Below are 18,935 nucleotides of genomic sequence, written 5' to 3' on the forward strand. Positions count from 1 at the left end.
GTTTTTATAGAATAAAATGGAAAAAATGAACAGGGTCTGAACTTTTTTCATTATCCTTCCTCAGCCCTAAAGTCCAGTAAATCCAACATGTGGCTTTTACTTGTGTGCTTAAGACAGTACCTCAGGGTCTGTGAATGTCCAAGCAGGCAAAGTAAACCCAAGTAATCCAAGTAAATCCTAAGAGCTGGTTAGCTCTGCAGTGCTGCTACAGGGTAAGTCAACAGAAAATAGATACTGTAAATATCTGTGTGCATTAAATTTAAGAATATATACCTTGATAGAGAGAGTCACTTGGCTTAATTAGCATTTTTATTACTCTTCTTGATAGCCAGTTCATCACTATGAATGCATTTGTGTGTATATGTGTATACCCATATGTACAGACACATCATATATAATGCATATTTAATATGTATTAATCTTAAGAGTATAGTATGTCGGCCTATATTTGCAGGTGGCTTAAATGTTACCCTCAAGGATACTTCTTGATAAAATTTAACATAAGTAAATGCATCTTTTAGAAAATAAGTTGGTGAGCATTTAGAAGTAGATAAATACATAAGTATGTAAATATATAGTAAATTTAATATATTCATATAAGAATATACATATTATATTTGATAGATAGGTAAGTATAGATAGAGGTAAAATATGTATAAGCAGGGCTTCCCTGGTGGCGCAGTGGTTGAGAGTCCGCCTGCCGATGCAGGGGACACGGGTTCATGCCCCGGTCTGGGAAGATCCCACATGCCGCTGAGAGGCTGGGCCCATGAGCCATGGCCGCTGAGCCTGCGCTCCGCAACGGAAGAGGCCACAACAGTGAGAGGCCCGTGTACCGAAATAAATAAATAAATGTATGTATGTATGTATGTATGTATGAGCAGAAGAAATATATGGAAGAGATGCCCAAGCAGAGTGTCTCACGTATACGAGTATTTGTGTGTATGCTGGGGGCTGGGAGAGGGGGAGTACACTAGCAAGGTCTCTGGACAGGTTTGGGTTCTTGCCCACATTCTAGGAACAAGCCATATAAAACTGTTACAAAGTTGTATCTTAGGTCCTCATTTTCAGTTTGCAAAATGAGGGGGATTGTCTTAGTCTGGATGATTTCTAAATTTTTTGTAATATCTACGACCTTTAAGAAATAACATAATCACACAAAAGCAAAAACAAGGAAATATGCCATTTCTGAATCAGTTTTGGATCTAACGATGTCTTAACTAAGATAGCCATCTAGGATTTTAATCGAGAACCTGCTATTTCTTATAAGTCTTCATTATACATATTGAACTCAGACTAAGTCAATTTACATTTGCAACAGTGTAACTAGATGGAATCAAAGCATGTCTTCAGCACCGACCTCCTCTAAGGATGTGTCACCTCTTAAATGCTTCATTTTAACTAAACAAAAAAGTAATTATGATTTTCTTATTCCTGCAAATACATTTGGATTGATATATTAACTAAATTGTACTTTCTGTTTGGAGGATCGTTTTTATACTTCTTTGAATCTTGCACATAATAGGTCCTTGAAGAAGATGAACCAATAATAAGAATACTTTTCAACCAGTGACACTGGCACAATATGGAATGTGGATTGTCGGAAAATTATGTATTCAAGTATGAAGATTTATGTAAGAAAAGAGCCCTATCCAGACAGGTGACTATTGCTATTCTAATTCAGAGATTAGATTGATAGAGTTCTATCAACTCCATGCCCTCACGTCCCATAATATTGCTTTTGAAAGCAATAAAAAGAAGGCCTGGATATTTTCAGGCAGCATCCCTGAGGTGCTGACTCTGATCAGAAAGATCACAAGGAAGGAAGAACAGCCAAAGAATTCAGGGAACTTTCCCGGCAGACCAGAAGCTGAGGTTTAAGGAAGACACATCTCAGCTGGCATCAATGGCATGGTCATTTTCAGTGCAATCAGGGACTTGGGGTATCGCTGCTGAACGGGACCTTAGAGACCATTTGTTCCTCACCATTTAAGGTTTATCAATAAGAAAATAAAGGCCCAGAGAAACCAAATGATCCATGCAAATTTCAAGCATTTTGCGGGTTTGCCACTTCACTTAAACTGGACTCTTAGGTCTCTTTCACTCTTTCTCCAATTATCCACCTTAGAAACCATCTACCTTCTCGTTGCATTAGAGAGCACAGTCAAGTTTTTAAACTTTTCAATATTTCTCATGTGTGTTTGTGTTTTGTTGCTCTAGTTCAGTCAACTGAATTACTGGAATGAGGATTTTTGAAGAGGGTTAGTCAAAAATAAAAAGTCAAAATTAAGCTCTGTGTGTGTGTGTGTGTGTGTGTACGTACTTGTATGCATCAGTCCTTGAACTGACCCTGTGAAATTTCTTGAAGAAAATTGTGTTCTTTCTAGTTTCAGTCCACACGTTCTTGCATGTGTGAGCAGATGTGTATGTGTGAGCATGTGTTGAGAGGCAAATAAATGGAAAAAGTGTCTACTTTTCACTCATAAACTGACATTTTTTCTTACTCCTTGATACATACCTTTATAACGCACAACAGGTAAACAACCTTAAAGTCGCATGACATTATCTATTAAGGTTTTCTAACTTACTTTGATGTTTCCATTTTAGTGCTTCATTTTTATCTCCATGTAATGGTGCTAACCTGGATGAACATACAACTACCAGTCCCCAAACACCTGACAAGACAAAGGAGAAGCTGCTTCCGTGTCTGGCTATTGTAAATAGTGCTGCAATGAACATTAGGGTGCATATATCTTTTTGAATTATGGTTTTCTCTGGGTATACGCCCAGTAGTGGGATTACTGGGTCACATGGTAGTTCTATTTTTAGTTTTTTAAGGAACCTCCATACTCTTCTCCATAGTGGTGGTATCATGGAATATTACTCAGCCATAAAAAGGAATGAAATTGGGTCATTTGTAGAGCTGTGGATGGACCTAGAGACTGTCATACAGAGTGAAGTAAGTCAGAAAGAGAAAAACAAATATTGTATATTAATGCATAGATGTGGAATCTGAAAAAATTGATATAGACGATCTTATTTTCAAAGCAGAAATAGAGGCACAGATGTAGAGAATAAATATATGGATACCAAGGGAGAAAGGGGGGTGGGATGAACTGGAAGACTGGGATTGACACATATACACTATTGATACTATGTATAAAATAGATAACTAATGAGAACCTACTGTATAGCACAGGGAACTCTACTCAATGCTCTGTGGTGGCCTAAATGGGAAGGAAATCCAAAAAACAGGGGATATATGTATAGCTAATTCACTTTGCTGTACAGTAGAAACTAACACATTGTAAAGCAACTATGCTCCAATAAAATTTTTTTAAAAAAGACAAAGGAGAATCATAGCAGAGGCCACATTAGTTCTAGTAGACACTGATTTCATTCTTGTGTTCTGTCAATAAATCATTGAAAATGCAACGTTTTCTTGGGAAAGTTCTTAGAACCAGGTCACCATTCATGGCTTTAAACTAACTTTCAACGTTCTACAAATAGGAAAAATACTTAATATGAATCAAAAGTGAATTAATGTGCATAATGAACTTTTCTGTTCATCCATGGTCAAGGTAAGGGAATTCTCTGCAAGTTGTTAAATTATGTTTCTGCTTTGTTTCAATGCACCTGAAAAGTACAAAGTAATAAATCTCATTTGGCGAAAAGGATACTAGCTATTCAACCTTGTTTAAGATCCTTACATCTTTGGATAAAATTATTCTGTCAAACCTAGCTACATTACTGCCAAAATTGACATAAGCAAAAGCAAGGGTAGAGATAAAATGTGTCTCTTACTCAGAGAGAAATGAGAAGCTACTGGGTCAGTGTTTTGGGCAGAGCAGTGACATGACCTAACATATTTTAGAAGGACCAGTCTATCTGAGAACAGAGCGTGGAGGATGAATGCAGATGTAGAGGGACCAGCTGGGAGGCCTCTGTGACAAGGCAGGAGAGAGTGCCTGGTAGCAGTGTAGAGACAAGAAATAATATATTGCTAATTTATATATACCGTACATACAATCGGATTATAACTATGCAGAAATTATGGATTATAGGTAGCATCCTTAATTTTTTTAGACATTCATAGGTTTTTATTGTCAAATAAGCCTGAATATATTACATTTATATATGTTGGCCTTCCAATAACATTAATTACAGAACTCCAAGAACATGCCTTATTCTGAAATACCTTATAGCTTTAAATTAAGAAAAAAAGTCATTGCTATAAGGTGAACCAATCTTTCATCACCTATTAGAGTTGATATTTTTCTTAATGTAATTATAGCCTGTCATGTAGCTATGAAACTGTTTTATTTCAATACTTTGGTCTGTCCAGGAGAATATTTTATGACATTCTTCTGCCCACTGCAAAATCCAACACACACAAAAGTAATATGCAATAGGGAATAAAGTTACCATTAGGCTATTTCAAAAATACTAAAGAGTTGCTCTAAGAAAGATGTCCTAATCTATGTTAAATATTGGTGAATGAAATAAGTCAGGCAAATTAGAGTACCATATTATTCCATTTCTATAAAATTCTAGAAGAAACAAACTAATCTATTAAGAAATAAAGCAGATGGGTGGTTGCCTGGGGGTAGAAGGGTGGGGGCCTTTTGGAGGAAGGAGCACGATATTTTGGGGGATGATGGTTACGTTCATCAAGTAGATTGCTGTGACGTCTTATAAGTGTACACATATGACAAAACTTGGGTTTTACAACCTAAATATAAGCAGTTTATTATATGTCAATTATCTCTCAAAGATGTTAAAAATGTTTAGTTAGATTTGCAAGATTTATACTGACCAAAGGTATCGAGCCATGTTTACTTCATTGAAAGACAAGCACAGTGAAAGCTCCACAGATTTCTAAAACTATCATCATTATCCTGTTTGGTATGTGCTGTGCTTGTCCATGAATTTTGTGTTAATTTTATGAAATAGTACCAAGAAAATTAGTACACAATAATGGGTAACAAACTTTTTAAATGAAAATTTTAAGATTAATAAAATTATACAATTTTAGAGTAATATGTGTTTCTTATAACACAGTTCTCAGCAGTATTATAATCAAAATATTTTAAAATGCTGAGACACACCAAACACAATTAAAACCCAAATTCTGTCATCAAGAAATAATCTGTATAAATATCAGGTGAATACCATTCCAGAGAGAGAGAGAGAGAGAGAGTGTGTGTGTGTGTGTGTGTGTGTGTGTGTGTGTGTGTGTGTGTGTGTGTGTGTGTGTGTGTGTGTGTGTGTGTGTGTGTGTGTGCGCGCGCGCGCACAGACACGATGGATGAAGAAGAAGAAAGCATTTGAATAGATTTATATGTGTTGAACATTGGGAAGTCCTTTTAATCTATCAGCACTTCCAATCTTTCTTTTCAATTATGTTCTCCCTTAATAGCTGCTTGTTTATCCCGCCATGCCTTCACACCCATGATATCAGAGCACTTATTATTTTGGGAGTGAAATGTATTCATACAACACGTGCATTTTCTTTGACAGATACTTGTCAAGTTATCTCTATAATCAAGGAATTTATTGCTTTCTTTCCCTTTAAAGGAATTTTTGTCAAGAGATAACAGGGGTGAACATTCCCCTGTGAGAAAGTTAAAACGATACTATGTCAAATCCAGCCATGTAATTTAGGAAAGCTGTCAAAGGGAACCATAAGATGCTCTTTAATATTTTACCCTTTATACTATAAATTTGATGAGTTTGAGATATTTTCGCAACTATGAGTGTCTGTAAACAGCTCACACAAAAACTTCATCTTCATACATTATTTCCTATCTAGAAGCCTCTAGTCATTTAGCACCCTGCTTCATCACCTGGTAAAGAAAAGAGAGGAAGAAATGCCTGTATCTAAAGTAAACAGTTCCACAGTGGAGTAATGATAAGTAAAGGTGTTATTTGTTTTTGAATTACCACTAAAAGAACCAAAATTAACAAAAATGTGAAATGAATGCCTGTGTCTAAAATGATGTCATGCTTAGACCAAAAATGAAGCTGTCTAAACATTATCAAGAAACATCCCTGGTCTTTGTCACACGTGAAAATCTCTGCCCAAATCTGAAGAAGCAATTTTGAGTTATCTCTGCACGAAGCAAATGGGAGACAACATATGAGAGACAGTTTTCTCTAATCATCTATTTTGTCCACTTTTTTGTAAAATATATTTCAAGATACAAAACTTTAGACAACATATTGTTATCATAAATATCATTTCTGTTTTATCTATAGTCAGGCAATTTATTCAATTGTTTAAAAGTTTGGTTTTTAAAAAAAATTCTAATTCTAGAAACAGTCCTTTGGGCTCCCCTTGTGTGAATTAAGTGACCTGCATGGTAACAGGGCCACTCGGTACACAGTGGCCTTCAGCCTACACTGTGCTATGGGCTTTGCTGTTTGTTTTTATTAAAGACATATTTAAGAATAATTGATTCCACTTTCCTATTTTTTATTATTATTTTGTGAATACAGGAGGGCTAGCCTTAATGCCAGGTTAGAAAACCTGATACATGTTCCTCCTGACTTGCCCTCTCTTTGGGGATATGACTTTAGAGCCCTGAGTCACTATTAAGAAATCTGGTGACCTTGAAGCCGTCTTGTTGGCGAGATACAGAGACTACCACCGTACAGACAGATGCCCCAGCAGCCCAGCCTTCAGCTGTGTGAGTCTTAGAGCACTGGACACATGAGTCTTTATAAGATTCCACACCTCAGTCTTCACACCTTATGATGAGGCTTTAGGCATCACTAAGCAGAGAAAATTCCCCCTCCTGTGCCCTCCTTGAATTCCTAACCAGTGGAATCTGAGTAAAATAAGCAGTTCTTTAATGGCACTAATTTGGGAGTAATTTATTTTATAGCCACTAGAACACAATGGACTAGCTCCAGCCGTAATACTGTGTTTTAGGGACAGTGAAACTCACTGGGATGTGTTAACTAACTTTCTTGTGGTAATCATTTCGAGATGTATAAATGTATCGAGTCATCACGTTATACACCTAAAATTACACAATGTTTTGTGTCAGTTATGTATCAGTAATGGTTGAAAAATGAAATAAAAATAAATGAATAAATTAGTCCACTGTTTCTAGATGGAGGAGGATTGTTACATGACAAGAGTTACCATCTGCTATACACTGAGTGTCGCAGGATTCCCAGGCACTTCTAGCATTACCATTGAGGCATCGGTATCCTTTATGGATGTGTTATGTAATATATCACTTTTTGATATGTTACCAAAAAAATAACATATCACTTTTTGAACTTTTGTGCCCCAAATTTGTTCACTTCCTCATTAGAGATAATACTTTAATATTAATTGAAAGTTTTCATTGCTAAGACTAGTGCTTCCTTGCAGTAGTACAAAATAATCAAGATTTTTGGAACTCATTTATGACAGTTCTTTTTTGCTACTGAGAAGTATAAAAATGATACGGCAGTATAAAATAAATGACTACAAGTTGCGAACATTTTATTTTTCAAGAAATATGAACTTTGTTAATATTCTGAGTAAAAATATCTTGACTGTAAACAACAGATGCTTGAATTCCTGTGTGAAGATTCAAACCACAGGTAGGAGCACTCATTTGAGTTGAATTCTTAGCACCACTGATGACAAATGTGAAATATATTTTGCATATTATTTATAATATTCTTTGCTAAATTGATTTAAAGGAATTTTCTCTTCCACTCATTTCAAATTGATAGTCACAAATATCTGAAAATTCATTTAAATTGTCAATCGTCTTCATTCTTAGATATCTATTACTGTCTTTAATTAAATATCAAAATGGATGAAATTGAGTTTTCTCTCTTTTTTCTGTGTTTTGGCTTTTAGAACTTGCTCTCCAGTTTCTGCACCCCCTACACACAACAGGTATGGGGAGCAGCAAAAAGTGGCCAACTGGAGGAAACCTAGAGGATAAAAAGGTCCTGGGATACAGACAAAGCAGATAATTAGTCTCCCAGTAATTAAGGACTACTCCTAACACAAAATTTATTACACATAAGAAACTTAAAGTAACCTTTGCATAGGAATAATTTTGTCTGTTTGGTAATATTTTCCTGATTAAGAATTTTATCTTAATCTTAATTAGAAGGTAGAAGAAGTGTATTTGTTTCAAATTATTTTTCTCTATAATTGCATTGAAACACCAAGATTACCATTCTTCTATGATTGTTATTCTTTACTTCAACACTGTACAGCTAATAAATATAATTATTGCAGCTTCCTCCAAAATTGCCTTTAAAACTTACTGCTTCTCAAATATTCCCAATCATTTTTCAAATTTTTACATGTTATTAGCACAATGCTCTAACTGACTGAGCTAACTGGCCACCTTTACATGTTCGATCTTGTGGAAGAAATTGAGTCATAGCATTTGTAGACAATAAAAACACTATAAACGAATGCTAGCCATTTATACTAGCCAGTTAATTAATATTAATTTAATATTAATATTAATTTAATTATTAAATTAATTAATAATAATGTGCTAGCCATTTAATTAATATTAAAAATAAATTTTTTGTTCCTATACTTTTGCCAAGTACTTTTCCATATTATTCTTTTTGCATCATGCATACAGCCCCCTGGTCAAAGTTTCCCTCAACGCTTTTAAACTAGTGCAGCTTTAAATGTTAGAGAGGCAACTAGTAGAAACAGGGCAGCGTTGGTCTGAGTCTAGGACTGCACACTGCTAACAAGGCACCCCCAAGGCCCTTGCTCATAGCTCCTATGTTATCGATACATCTTATCTCAGGGTCTGGCACAGTGGCACAGAAGCACCCTTCTGAGGACAGCTCCCTGGACTCTTACCACGGTGGCTGACAGCTGGGTACCCAGGGAACTCTGACAAGCCTCCGGATGACTTCTCCTTAAATACCTATTCTAGATATCTTGGGCATGAATGGAAACTCTCAACAGGGTCATCTGAAAATCTTCAACCAAGCAGCATACACCTTCTAATTAGACAAAATATATCTGTAATATGTGTATATTTGGGGATGAGTGTCCTTTGGGGATTTACAGACTGCGAATTCCCTCTACATGAACCCAATTACCACACTACCACCCTGGTAAAAATACCTATCGAGTATTATTCAATTGTCACATTGGGAAAGCCAGCAAAACTTAATATAGACCAACAAGAAAATACACAGCAAGCAAACGATTGAATGATTGAATGCTACATTTAAAGAATCACTGGCACTTGTTTTGTGAAATATTTAGTCAGAAAATCAAGTTCTAACTCTAAATTCTTGATATGCTGTTTGGACAAGTAACTTAATCTTGCTGACTCTGGACTTTTCATAAGAAAAAAAAAGAACCACATCCATATGTCTGTTATAAATATTAAATGGGAACATCCACAGTCAAAGACACCACACTGAATCTCTAGCATAAATAAATTAGATAACTTGGTTCCCCGTGAGGCTGTACTAATAAGTCTCTAAGATCTTGAGCTACCAGGGGTCCCAGACTTAGGTTCACTCCAAAAATTAGGAGGCCACCTCTCTATCTTTAGCCTGCTAGGGCTTAAGCCAAGAGACCATTTTTAGGTTTTCTAATGAAGTGCTATGAACACCTGGATTTGAGTCTTGCCAAAACTGAGCATCTGTCATTCAAATCTGCAGAGGTTATATTTGACTGTAATAAGCGCAAAGGCTGCATTCTTTCAAATATCGTTAAGATGGAAGATACTACTTAAGCCTGACGTCTCAAGTATCCCTAGTCCTTTAGGGTTATGGGCAGGTTGGTATTTATCTCAGTGGGTTTTTAATCTATGCACCACTGAGTTCTACCAAATAAGAGAAAACCACCTATGGGGCATTTGCTAGACATGCTGAGCCCAACCATTTCTTCCTGAAAATTCAGCAAATTCAGCTCATGTGGGTACACAAACTTCCCTCTGTAAGCCGTATTACCTAGACTGAACTTCCATGTTTCACACTCTGCCATGTGTGCCAATTTATTACATTGTTTATAGTTTATAACAAAATGAGGAACAATCACTATACTTTTGCATTGACTTTTGTAGTCATATTGCATCTATAAAACTGTAACTGTGGACACTTTTGATTATCCACTAACCTAAGACGTGCTGAGTGTGACAGGCTTATCCAGGGCCCACTCAACAGGACTTCCTTGCTCCATCTTGTTATATAAAATGTGGTCCTAGAATCAGCAGCAACAGTAGTACCTGAGAGCTTCTTAGAACTGCAATCCCACCGCAGACCTACTGAATCAAAATCTACACTCTAATACAATCACTGGGTGATCTATATGTTTAAGAAGCATGGCTCTAGAACTTGCTACAGTTTCCTACCAGGTCTTCCTGGTTTCTGTGATTACAGAGATGTCAGTGTTCCTTCAATCATCAAGAAATGCGCTCAAATTGTTTCAACTACTAGCGATCATCACCGTGTGTGTGCCTGAGCTTAAGCGTGTTTGTATTTTTTTTTTTTTTTTTTTGCGGTACGCTGGCCTCTCACTGTTGTGGCCTCTCCCGTTGCGGAGCACAGGCTCTGGACGCGCAGGCCCAGCGACCATGGCTCATGGGCCCAGCGGCTCCGCGGCACGTGGGATCTACCGGAACGGCGCACGAACCCGTGTTCCCTGCATCAGCAGGTGGACTCTCAACCACTGCGCCACCAGGGAAGCCCTAAGCATGTATGTATTTATCCAGCTATTAAAAATATTGAATTACAAGAATTCTGAAAGTCAAAATGACTATTCCAAAGAATGAAACTGCAAGAAAATAAATGATATTTTAAAGATATGTAATTATTGATAGTGTGTTCAGTATCTCTAGTCTTGGGCTTTGTTAAGCTAACATCTTCTGTTAGCCCCATAAATAATGTTTTGAAGCAATCAGAAGAGTCCTGAATTATTTACATATAGACAGATATACAGATACGTGTGTGTACAATTAAATACTACTCTAGAAGATTCATAGAGGTTATTTTTACCTATATTATTTGCATTCCTTTTTCTCACTGTTGTGGCCTCTCCCATTGCGGAGCACAGGCTCCGGACGCGCAGGCTCAGCGGCCATGGCTCACGGGCCCAGCCGCTCCGCGGCATGTGGGATCCTCCCGGACCGGGGCACGAACCCGTGTCCCCTGCATCGGCAGGCGGACTCTCAACCACTGCGCCACCAGGGAAGCCCCCATTTGCATTTCTGAAGTTACATTTTTACCTATATCATTTGCATTTCTGAAGTTACATTTTGTAATCAGGAAAAACACTGTAAACTAAGTAAAATAAATAAAAATACTTCATCTTTTGAAACATACTTTTGATCCTTGATATACATTAATATCCATACAGTGAAATACCTCAAATCTGAGAAAGCTCAAATAGTATTTTACTTGGAAAATGGTTACAATATAAAACTCATAAAAAGATAAACTGATTTTATTACCTATAATTGAATATGGGCATCTTCAAATTTTTTTTAAATTTTTAAAATGAGAAATAAGTTACATGTAACATCTTTATAAGCAACTTAGTTATTGAAATCCTTAAAGTTTCTGCAAAAACTATTGGAATATGGTTTGATTCTATTACCAATTCAATGGACAAAGGTGAAAAGGATAATAAGCAAAAATAAAATTATTAATGTATGTTATAAAATATCCCAAACTGCAACTTATGAAATTAAATAGTTAATGTCTTAAAATTTAGTGACAATTTTTTTTAAGTATTGGGAATATTCTGAACATTATCCATCCCATATATTCTGATACAGTAAGAAAATAACCAAAGATCAAAGCCTTCAGTTTGCCATTCATACACATGAACAATCTAAACTAAGATCTGTACAATCCCAACTCAGAAGATTTTGAAACAAATCCTTCTTTGATAGCTAATAAATACTTAGCATTTGCTAAGAAATGACTTCCATTATGCCATAAATATGAACGGTTAAATTTATCCTAACAGTGTATTCCTAGTTGACTGCTTCCTTCAAATCCTCTGGGTTTTATGCTTTTTCACATGCTCCAGGGTAGGTTGGTAATTGCAGTTTACCAGTGAGATAGACATGGGCCCTCACACATCCTAAGGATCCAATCCCATGCATTGCTCTTGAGGGCTTCCTACCATTATGAGGACAGGAAAAAAATCTCCAAATGGTTGAAGAAGAGAAGACACAGATTATTCAACACTTCCAGCTACTAAAATGACAGGCTGTTCTACTGTGAGTTCTGTGAAGGATTTGAACACCAGATGGAGTGTCAAAATGCATAACCTAAGAATGAAGTAGAAAACCATACGAAAGCAAGGCAGGACAGACTATCAGAGCAAGTGACATTAAACCACAGATTCATCCGGCGGGTGGATCACAAGTCAGTCCTAAAATAAGCCTCCAGGGAGATGCTTGTCACAAAGACTATTTATTACATAAACGCAGACACATGCGTCCATCTACAACCACCGCCCCCAGTTTCTCTTCTTAATTTGAAGATCTTTTATAAGAGGTTAATGTAGTAAGAGAATATATCATGAATCTCAAAGAGAAAAAATGAAAAATAAAAACCCATGAAGGAGCACCATCTGGTAGTTAATAGAGATGCACGTTCACCCTTTATGTTTCTATGTCTGAACACGCCATGTGTCGGAGAACCAGCTGCTTGTACCAAGGGCAACGTGAAGTCGAAGTTATGTGGCTTTGATTTGCCTTGCCCTTCCATATCCACGTATTTTAAGAGTATTGTGATTTTTTTAGACGATTTTTTAAAATTCTTTATAGAGTCTAACAAATACGCAAAAGGCGCAAATACTACTTCGAATTTTTTCCAACTATGACCCATAATTACCAATCAATTTGAATGAGTATTTATAGCAAGCTTGCTCAGTACAAACCATTATATTCACCAAGATATTCAAAGGCTTGTCTTAATCTTGACTCCATGATGTTCACAGGCTAACAGTAGTTTCTTTAACTAGAAAAGTCCTTTAAGAATTTATTTTATGACAAACTTTTTCATGCTATCCCTTCAGACTTTATCATATCACTTGTTAAGACTGAATGGATTTCTTTTAAGATCTGCTTGACAAAACAGATAGGCGTGTGAGCGTGTGTGCACACATGCATTTGTAATGATTGAGTTACATCCCTTAATATGTGACTGTAAACATTTCAGTCCTTTATATTGCAAGTATTCTGAGAAAAAGAGAAGATTTAGGGTATAGGGAATGTGCTCTTTCAAATATTTTAAAAGCTCTAATGTTAATGGATGGTAAATTTATGCTCTGTAGCTCGAAAACTCAGAACAAGAACAAATTGGTGCAAATATCAGAAAATCTACCTAACACAAAACATTCTCATAGCATTGCTCAAACCATGATGAGCTTAGAATCATAAGCACTCAAGATGGGGCTGAAGGAGCAACAATGATTTCCTCTATGGAATTATGGCCGATCAAGAGACTGAAGGGATACATCCATCCATCACAATTCTGTTAGGTCTTTTTTACTCCCAGGAAAGATACTCTCGTATATGTTGTATCAGTTTCCTGTGGCAACTGTGTCAGTTTCATATGACACAGAATGAGGAGGAAAAAGTCAAAGCATCAAAACCTGGATGGCTTAAAACAACAGAGTTGTATGACCCCACAATTCTGGAAGCTCTAAGTCCAAAATAAAGAGCGTCAGCGGGGTTGATTCCTTCTCTGAAAGATCTAGGGCAGGAACGTTCCTTGCTTTGCCCTAGCTTCTCATAGCTACTGGCCATCCTTGTGGTTCATCATCTTGGCTTGCAGATGCGTCCCTCTAATCTATCTCCATCTTCACGTGACCACCTTCCCTGTGTCTGTCTCTTCTTACAAGGTTACCAGTCATATAGGGTTAAGAGTATCAGTCAAAGGCTTGAGGAAATTATTGAAGAACTCAATACAAAACAATAGGATAAAAATGTACACCATATCAATTCTACTATATTAAAAACTCTTCTTTAGTACAAGGTATTCGAAGCTATTACCTAATTAGCATCATTGTCATGATTGAAAGCATAGGCAAGCATTTTAAAAAATAAACAACTCCATGTTTGGTGGCTATTTTGTTTTGTTTTTTTGTCTGTTGTTTCAGTTACTCACTCTAGACTGAGGTAAGCATCTCTCTTACCAGAAATTCTACTGCCCCGGGACGTTTGATTCAGATAATGAGGTAGCTATATCCTCTAAGTGTGATGTCTCAGATAGGGAGATATCGTCATCTCTGCTGAAATGTTTCAGAAGTGACTCAAGGCAATCTTTTTCCTAATAAAATTAGCATTTAGCATTTTTTGTTGCATTAGGCAGTCTCAAAGATACACTGAAATTTATCCCTTTTTTTTCTCTTAATTTTTGTACTAAAGACAGACCTGGGGAGATATTTTCTTGTTATGTTTGTAGATGAAACTGGAAAGTACAGGGTCCCATGTGAACCTTTCTCAAAATGTGTGCAGAGTTCATTTTTATTTTTATAGTTGTCACAATAGTTAAATGGACTTACCTGGTCTCTATTTAGTCATTAATGTGTTTTTGATGTCCATACAAATTATATAATTAAATACCTTTAAAACGAATTAATATTTTGAATTTGGATTCTTCATTTCACTTAAAATTCTTGCTCAGAAATCCTACCTAAATGAATATGGAGTAAAATATACAGCCTGGAGGAATAACCCAAAATGCTTAAGTATGAACACCATGTTTACCTCACTGTCTTTTACAAATCCTATAGGAGTTAATTGGGGCTTTCTATCAAGGAGCAATTACATGAATCATTGTCAGCCAAGGGAAATGTGTCCTCCTCTTTAAACATAAGATAATCATTAACTTTCAAAATATTTAATGTCTAAATTGTCACAGTCACTGAGTCTACATTTTCCTTTTAAAATACTGTGCATGGGCTACCCTGGTGGCGCAGTGGTTGAGAGTCCGCCTGCCGATGCAGGGAACACGGGTTCGTGCCCCGGTCCAGGAAGATCCCACATGCCGCGGAGCGGCTGGGCCCGTGAGCCATGGCCGCTGAGCCTGTGCTCCGCAACGGGAGAGGCCACAATAGTGAGAGGCCCGCGTACCGGAAAAAAATAAAAATACTGTGCTATTTGATATCAATATGTTATAACATAAAAAATAAATATCAATCGAAACAACTAATTCAGATGCTCCAAGAACTTCCACTCTAAATTCTACCTGTAAAGTATGTGTACATTTGGAAATGTCTGCTACAGTGTTTTTTATTAATCATGTGATCTCTAGTATTCTGTTAAGAGCTATAGTTATGAAAAAACATTTGAAAATATAAAAAAGCTTGAGGAATTTCAGTTTACTTCCTAGAGACCTGATGTTTAATCAACTTATTTAATCAAGCTTTAATAAGTATTGATCAATATTTGTCTAAATTTAAGCTTCTTTATTTCGACTTGGGGTTCAAACTATAATAAGAGATACTCATCTGGTAAAAATCATTTATATTGTTGCCCATAATTCCAGTCTAGGCATATAATCTCACATGTATTGCAGGGGCTGACAATAATAATTCTGTTTTCTTATCAATTCTTTATAATTCTGACTTTTCAAAACCATTTTAGGGGCTCGCCAGGATTGGAGAAATAAAGAGCATTACTTTTCCTGCTCTTTAAAATTAAATAAAGCTGGAAATTTTATTCTATTTTATATTTATTTTTAACCAGTAAAATACTTAAAATTTCAATCAAATTTATCTTTCTTTTGCTTCTGAATGCATTAGAATTTTTCTAAGATAATCTTTTGTTACTATGAAAATTTTAATTGGGAGAAAACAAGAAATCATAAAATAAAAATGTACAGCTTAACAAATTAGTACACAGAGAACACCATTATCACACCACTTAAGTCAAGAAGCATCAATACATACAGCTTTCATTCCAGAACATTATAGCCTGCCCCTACCGAATACAACCACTAAATTAATGTCACTCCCCTAACCTTTCTAGAGATCCCTTCCTTGCTTTTATCACTTATATATCCTTAACCACTTTAATCTGTTTCGAACTTTATATAAACAGGAATAAAAATGTGTATAGACTCACTTATTTGGATCTCTTAAATAATAACTTACAGGTGAAAATACGAAATGATGTAGATAGGAATACAAGAAAATTATCTTCAAGTATAATGATGTTAAAAAGAGGACAGGCTTCTTCCCCCAGTTTTCTGGAAGCCCAGATCCATGCTCCTCACGTGTAACTGTGACTATTTCCCTTGAACCTACAACTGCCTGGTAAGACAGCTGAAATGTATGTGACTACACTGAACCTTATTAGGCCAATCAAGAGCATGACTGATTTCTACAATTAAGAGGCTAGAAAGAGCCTCCCTAATGCCACTATGACTAGCTCTAAGAGGAGTCAAAACAAAAGCTTATGTTAAAACACAAGTGTATCTCTAAAGAGAACAAATGCTGTAGTTTATGAACTGAGAGAGGTGATAGTGATTTTTTGTTTTAGAGTCTTAAAGGAAATCACTTATTTTGTTTCAAATGGGCATCTAAAGATCAACTGTAGAGCAAAGAGCAGGGTGAGCCCCCAAAGTTACTTTCCTTGTCCAGCCTGAGGAGAATTTCAAAGGGATTTTGACACACAATTTTATAGCTTAAGGAGCTTTTCTGGGTAATGAAGTGACTTTGGCTCCTACAGTTCTGTCAGATGCTATGTTTTTTGCTGTTCTGACAACTCCATTTTTAGGGCTGAGAATAAAGAAAGGGCCCCAATATTCAAGAATTGCAGAAATAATACTGCAGTCTAGACACAGATGAAAATGAGCTTTGTTGAAACACTTGGTGAAAGACCTGATAAGATAATGTGCCCCGTAAAAACTGAAGAGACGAAGCCTCTCTTTCTTCATTTTTGAAACAGATTTCTTTCTCTGCAACCATTGACCTATCACAGAAAGTTTTGACTATTTTCCTATGTAAAAGGAGTTTTTGTCTTTATTCTAAGTATTTCTATTTCAGTTGTTTCACTGACCTTTACCATTAAGTGGAAATCTCTAGAGTTTGTACAGATGAGCTAAAAGTATTTTTAATTCAGAAAAGAGGCAATTGAAGATAATTATACCTTACTCTGAAAATGGCAAAGGCAGGCAAGGTATTTTCATGTGGTGTATTTCTCTTCCTAAAGTGAACTACTTGTAGGATGAGCCTTAGGATGAGTTTACAAAAACGTTCGTTACAGGGACGTACACTGGGAGCCAGAAACTCCTTTTCATCGTGACAACTCTCTATTTAGAAGTATGATATCAGGTAAAAAGGGTATTGTTATTGTGACTGACAACACGTGTGTGCATATTCAACTGTAAACGTAGCAATTAGTTACTAGGAAATAAACATGTCCTTTTCCATATATATTAGGTAAAAATTTCATCTGCACCTTTCATCAGACCCAGCCATTTGTAATGAGAAACTGATGTCAAACTTAGTATTTCACACACCTTTAATTAGGTTTGGTGTATATGTTTGTGCACCTCCTGAGCATTATTCCTGGTAGATGAGCTTTGTGCACGTTTTAATCCTAAAATCGAACTGACAGAATTGACAGCAGCTTCTCTAATCCCTCGTCAGAGAGCTACACCGAGATGAAGAATCTTAACGCAACTCACGATGCCCTCCCCTAATTCAGAAAGAAACAAAATGGAGTAAGAGCAGAGACTCCGTCTTGGTGGAAAGATGTAGGCTCTCTCTCCAAACGAGCCCTCGCTCACCAGAGCCAAAGATTAATTGTGAACACTCAGAAGCCTCAAGAATGGCCGGGACACTTTCACTGCGTCTTTGAGGGAGAAAAAGTGAGAAAGAGTCGGGAAGAATAACCACCCAGAACTAATGGCATCATGACCAAATAATGGCAGAAAGGAGAGGGAAGCACTGTATAAGAAACAAATGATTTTACCTCTAACATACGTAGAAAATCAAAGAAACAAGCCAGAAAGCAACTCATCTCAGTACAAGAAATAACCTATACTAGGTATATACCTACAGAACTTGACGTGTAGATAAAAAGCCATGCATGTGAACTTGTCTTCGTTAGGATTCTAGAAAGTGGTGCTGACAGCCTGAGGTGGGAGGCAAGGGAGATGAAAAGGAACCCACGCACCTTCTTTATTAGTTATTTAGCAACCTGTATGCAGTACTCATTCTGTGCTAAGAACTACTTTAAGTGCGTTGCAAATATGAACTCATTTAATCCACTTTGCAAACCTATGAGCTGGCTGCTACAACCTGGCATGTTTCACAGTTTAGGAACCTGAGACACACAGGTATAAAGGCTCCCCAAGACCACACAGCTAGTAAGTGGCAGAGACAGGATTTGAAACCAGACAGGACGGCTCCACCATCCGTGGTCTTACCTTCTGCCGTGCTCCTTCTACCGAGTCACTTGGTAAGATGTTTCAGGTTTAGCTTTAATTGCTCTTTTAAGAACGAATAAACAAGAGAAGCTCACCGGGAATGATTTTAACTAATTTTTCTTGCTTTGTTATCAGAAAGCACCCACTCACACACAGATGGTATGTGAATTGCGGAAGGTGGCATAGCTAGAAAATAACAAAGCTAGAATTTGTATCTAGTGAGTTAGAATGTTTCTTATCATATAGGCTTAACTGTTTAACTTCAGTGCCTTAAAAGCTAAACTATTCCACATGGGAAAATAAATATTTTCTTAAAATATAGAAGAAAACATTTCTGGAGTTAAAAAAATTAAATATGCATTAAAATAAACCTGAACAAAGGCAACACCACACGTAAACACAGAAAATTATTGACAAACATCACTTCAAACTAACGGATGCAAGTGTACTAAATATTAGCAAATTGAATTTAGCTGTACATTGAAATAATAATATGACAGACACAGAAGGCTTATTCAAAGAACACATGGATAGTT

This window comes from Globicephala melas, chromosome 13, assembly GCF_963455315.2.
Source record: "Globicephala melas chromosome 13, mGloMel1.2, whole genome shotgun sequence".
Lineage (NCBI taxonomy): Eukaryota > Metazoa > Chordata > Mammalia > Artiodactyla > Delphinidae > Globicephala > Globicephala melas.